We start from the raw sequence: 5,805 nt of genomic DNA on the forward strand, positions 1-5,805 counted from the left end.
TGTATAAAATAAAAATGGTTCATTTTACACACTTGCAGCCCCCTCTGCGTCTATTTGTTACATAGATACTGTTCGGGTCAATTTGACCCAGCATACAAGTTGAAGGGTAAAAAGTTTTAAAAAATGTCCAATTCTGTTTGTTTCCTTGCACCTATGAGACATATTTCACCACACACACACTCACGCACGCACACGCATGCATGCACACAAGCCTACATTCTCACTATTCTCTTTACTTCACAAGGAAACTGAGAAAGCAGGTGTTTATAAAACTTTTGACGGGAACCTTTTCTCTTTTCTGTTCTCGTGGAAAAACTCCACCCACACTGAGTGACACTCACTAGAAGGGGAGGGGTGGGAGGGCATAAATACTCTCTGCAAGGGAGTCCTAAACACATTACACACTAAAGGTACATGTGATATCGTCACTGTCAGAGGTCAGGAAATGAGCAGCAGGAAAAAAAAGATGACAGCCCTGGAAGCTCTGGAACTTCTTGTTGATCATGACAGTGAAATAGAAGAGGAGGTTTCTGAAGCTGAAGACAGTATTGAGGTCAATTCTGAGTCTGATGATTCTGATTATGAAGCAATTGATGAAAATGATGTTCATGTTTCTCGAAGCAAGACATTCATGTCAAAAAATGGTGAAATTCAGTGGTCTTCATCTCCAACTAAGCACCTCGGAAAACAGTGTGCAGAAAATATAATAAAGACAGTGCCAGGGCCGACTAGGATGGCAGTAACTCGAGTCACAGATATCAAGTCGGTCTTTGAGCTATTCATGCCTAATGCAATACAAAAAATCATTCTTCAAATGACAAATCTAGAAGGAAGGCGAGTTTTTGGAGAGAACTGGAAAGAGCTGGACAAAATGCATTTACATGCATATTTGGGGGTTCTCATTCTGTCTGGAGTTTTCAAGTCAAAGGATGAATCAACAGCCAGTCTATGGGATACAGAGACAGGCAGGGCAATATTTCGGGCCACAATGTCTCTGGAGACTTTTCATATTTTTTTCCAGAGTAATCCGATTTGACAATCGAGAGACAAGAACTGTCAGACAGGAAACAGACAAACTAGCAGCTATTAGGACAGTGTGGGACAAGTGGGTTGAGCATCTTCCTCTGTTCTATAACCCAGGCCCTAATGTCACAGTGGATGAAAGACTTGTGGCATTCAGAGGTCGCTGCTCATTTAGGCAATATATGCCTTCCAAGCCAGCTAAATATGGCATAAAAATCTGGGCAGCATGTGATGCAAAAACCAGCTATGTTTTGAACATGCAGGTTTACACTGGAAAGCCAGCTGGAGGAGCCCCAGAAAAAAATCAAGGTACCAGGGTTGTGCTCGACATGTCAAATGGTCTCAGGAGGCACAACATAACCTGTGACAATTTTTTCACAAGCTATAACTTGGGTCAAGAACTTCTAAAAAGAAAGCTCACGATGGTTGGGACAGTCCGAAAGAACAGAGCTGAACTCCCCGCTGAGCTACTGGTGACAAAGAACAGGGACCCTCACTCATCCATGTTTGCCTTTACAGACAATACAGCCCTGGTGTCATATTGCCCTAAAAAGGGGAAAAATGTTGTGCTCATGAGCACTTTGCATAAAAATGCTGAATTCAGCACACGAGAGGACCATAAACCAACTATGATCCTTGACTACAATGCTACCAAAGGCGGGGTGGACAATCTGGACAAGGTCACAGGATCATACAGCACCAAGAGAATGACTGCACGCTGGCCACTGGTCATCTTTTACAACATCATTGATGTATCAGCATACAACGCATTTGTCATTTGGACAGAAATCTTTCCGGAGTGGAATGTGTCAAAGCTGTACAAGAGACGCATTTTCTTAGAAGAGCTGGGCAAGGCACTTGTCATATACAACGAAGACACCATATGCCAAGGACCCCAGCTACTGCAGCTGTAGTAAAGGAGATCCAGGAGAGGACTACACCCAGTACATCAGTGTGTGAGGTAAGTAAAAGTGTGTGTTTGTGTTTGTGCAAGTGCATGTTATGTGTGTCTTAGGAGCATCAAAAAATATAGTAACCATTTTATTCTTCTTTCTAGGTTGCTACTGGAGGAAAAAAGAAGAGGAAGAGGTGCCAGGTTCGCAAGCCATCTGATGATGTCAAAACGAGCATGACTTGTGTGAAATGTGCAAAATATATTTGCACAAAGCACAGTCTGATGACATGTCCTTCGTGTGTTGTGTAGATGACAAAACTAAAGCATCTAGTTCATTTACATATATTCATTTTTGTGGTATTTCTGATTGTATTCATTGCATGTTTACTATCACAATATGATGACATATTACTCATGAGCTGTGGAGATTCACAGACATACATGCACTGTGTTAGTGTTCCTGAGATCTTGTTTTGTTCATTTCTGGTTCAAAAAACAGTGGTTGAATAAAGTTTACTTTCAATACAAATCTTCATGACTTGTTTGTCTTGATTTTAATCAGCGGGTCAATTTTACCCAGAACAGTAAATGTGTCTCAAGTTCAATTATAAAGATCACCCTTTGAAAAAAAATTAAAAATGTAATACAAAAAATTTTACAAAAAATCACTTTCAAAGATAATTAGTGTTATTTTGTGTTTAGGTTTTTCAGTGGGCATAAAAAAAAATGTAAATCACATTTTTTATGTCCGAATGAGTAAATTGTCATCATTGATCCTTTATTTGTGAGGAATAAAAAAACATAATTGCACAAATATTGATTGGAATGGTTAGTATAGGAGTTAATAATCAGACACAAAAAAGATTTGGAGGATTTTTTTGGTTTCTGACACTATAGCATGACTAAACACTCCCCGGGTCAAATTGACCCGCGAACATTATTGCTGTACCTCAGAAACGAACATAACAGGAGGGTTAAAGTCTTCAAGCTTTCCTTTTATTATATAAGTCAGTTTTTCCATTGCCAGGTTGTTGCTCAGTAGTTTGATCCATTCATTCAGAGCAAGCAAATGTTTAGCCTGCAAAAGGCAAAAACTCGCAAGCTTCCTTCTCTAAATCCATCTGGAAAAACGTGCGGCAAAATTTTAAAGCAAAGTTTACTGTCCATTGGAACATCCTGCTCAATCAAATGAGAGATGAACGTGATAACCTCCTTCCAGAAAGTCTGAAGCTCTATACACATACACTTAACAGAAACATCAGGAATATTTGAATTGAAATGGTGAAGTTTTACAGGAGTGATATACGTTCTAAATAACCATTTGTATTGTAATAGTCTAAACCTTGTTAATAGTTTGTGTCAATAGACATGAGTTATTCCATTCATGCTCAGGGATTTCCGTTTGCATATTTGCAAGCACATTTTCCATGCTTGTAAATATGAAAGACTATTTTCTTTTAAAGCTAAAAGTAAAATATTATAAAATTTGGAAAGTAGGCCTCTACTCTGATTATGGTGAGCAGCTGTATTCTCTATGGAGGTTCAGCCGTAGATTTTAGTGAGGCAGTAACAAAGCTTCTAATCTGTAAATACTTAAAAAATATGTTTTTGGGGGGCAGACTGTACTTGTTTACCAGGACATCAAAACTCCTTCACTATAAAGGTCCCCTATTTTATTTAAGCCTTATTTATTTCTGCCATATTCTAAACCCTCTGTCTGCTCTTCCTGGTTTGAATCCGTTATTTCCCCAAATAGGTGACAGACATGAGATCTTGGACGCCTCATCTAAAATCGTATGGGAGTGGTGCCAAACTGATGCTGCGTTTTTGAGAAAATCTAGTTTCATCATTTATATTTTTCTTAGTAGCTTTAGTTGTGTCTTGCTAGCTTAGCGAGTTGGTTGTGTCAAATGCTTTTAACAGAAGTTAATTTCCTTTTGTTAATAAACTTGTATGTTGGTAAGGAGTTGACTGTTAACTCCATCCTGCTGTACAAGATAAGGCCAGTGCTGGACTTGTGTCTATTTATTATTATTTTAAAACCTAAGTTCCTATTTTTATTAATAATTGCCATAAGCAAATACATTTTCATAGCTAAAGTACTGAAGTTTAACATTTTTGATGCCCCCGTTGATGCGTCGGCACAACATTTTTATTGTGAGGCGCCCATACAACACTTATGAGCCAGAGATTCTAATTTATGCAAGCTGCACCAGATGTAGTTGAGCTATGAAAACATTCTATTATCCCACATTTTATATTTATATTTATGTAAATACTTTATTTACCCGAGGAGATACAATGAATCAGGAAGATTAATAAGGTTAATTCCAGGTTTTATAGTTTCTTTTGCTTACGGACTGCATCTGTGTCGCTCTACCCGACATCATCCTAATCTTCTTACTCTTGTGAGAAACAGAGAGAATGTTAGCAGACCTTCACAACTCACCAAGAGATTTGCTTCCTGCGGCAGAAGAAGAACCTGTGGATGGAAGTGCTTTGCAAAAACTTGTTTAAAAAAAACTGTCCTTACTTTTTCTATTCTTTGTCTCAGAGAATTTGAGCTACCCTGGCAAATGAAATTGGAAAGCTCGGAGCACAAAAACAGAGCCGCAAACCTCACCGCAGGAACATTTCCCCCAACGCCTCTCTGCCCGGCTGTCAGACTTTTACAAGCGCAAAGACATCACAAACCAAAGGTTGTGGTGTTTGATGCGACAGATGGAAGTTCTAGACCTGTTCCTGTCTCTGTATAACCCAGATGAAATCTCTTAGTTTCTGGCCGTAGCGTCTATCAGGAAAGAGAGTATGGTAATATCATTTAACAAAAAAAAAAGATAGTGAGAGCAGCTTGTACCCAGCTGTGGGGAAAAATGCTCAAAAGTACAATAAGAGACCTTATCTTGCCTAATAAATGGAGGTCTACGAAGTTCAAAGCTTTTAAGCGAGAGTCTTTTTGCTGGTTAAACTCTGACCGAGCCCATGGTGGTGAATGAAAAGGCACTCTGCCTTTTAAAAGTTCTCACACACGGATATCTTTAAGGTCAGTTCATGGAGGGCCCTAAAAAGCTGTGCGAGTTTGGCATATTTCCCCTGGGCAGCACAGGTGGAGTGCCGCTCATCAACTAGCTAACAACAAGACGGCCAGGAGTTACTCTCAGAAGATGAGGGCTCCTCCAGCTGTGATCGCTGGCCCGGCGTTTACCGGCGAAGACGCCGGTGGAGAGAGTCTGAGCTGCATTCATACCTGCCGCCTGAAAGTAAAAGTGAAGCTCAAGAGCCAAGTGAAAGTCAGGGATCGGCGTCAGAACTCAAACTGAAGGCCAAAGCGAACACGTTGACGATTTCGAAGCGCTTAATTCATACGTTCTCTGACAGAACAATCGTTGCTTATTGCTGTGTTACGCTTTGGACACCGCTTTTCTCCTTCTTTTTTTCTTTTTTTACTTGGCACACCATTCCCGACCACTTTCTTTCTCTCTGATTGACTCCCTCTTTCTCTCGAGATCTGTCCTTTCCTTCCTGTTCTGTCCTGTCCTGCCCGGTACGAGCCGGATAAATGAAAGACCATCGAGAAGATATCAAGATAAACATAAAAGTACTCTAGGGTTGACAAGAAAATAAGAGTCATCCATCAAAGGGCCAAGCTACTTTCACGACGTGTCAGAAGAAACCCAGGATTCTCAAGGCAATGCCCAGCTCACTTTAATTCAGGACAGTGAACCGGATCAACACGTCAGCACAGCAAGCCTGAGAGATGGAGAATGGGGGAAAAAACCCGCCTAAATGTCATTTTTACAAAGGTTACTTCATTGACCTGTTCAGACTCCAAGCATTGTATTAATTATTTTTGAGAGTGAGAAAAATCTAAATAAAGCTTTTACACC

The 5,805-nt window shown here is 40.1% G+C and overlaps 1 pseudogene; it reads left to right on the forward strand.

The window, feature by feature from the left end:
* Positions 1-396: 396 nt before the first annotated feature.
* On the forward strand, positions 397-5,238 carry LOC116721890 (piggyBac transposable element-derived protein 4-like; annotated as a pseudogene).
* The last annotated feature ends 567 nt before the right edge of the window (positions 5,239-5,805 follow it).

The sequence above is a fragment of the Xiphophorus hellerii genome, chromosome 6 (genome assembly GCF_003331165.1).
Source record: "Xiphophorus hellerii strain 12219 chromosome 6, Xiphophorus_hellerii-4.1, whole genome shotgun sequence".
Lineage (NCBI taxonomy): Eukaryota > Metazoa > Chordata > Actinopteri > Cyprinodontiformes > Poeciliidae > Xiphophorus > Xiphophorus hellerii.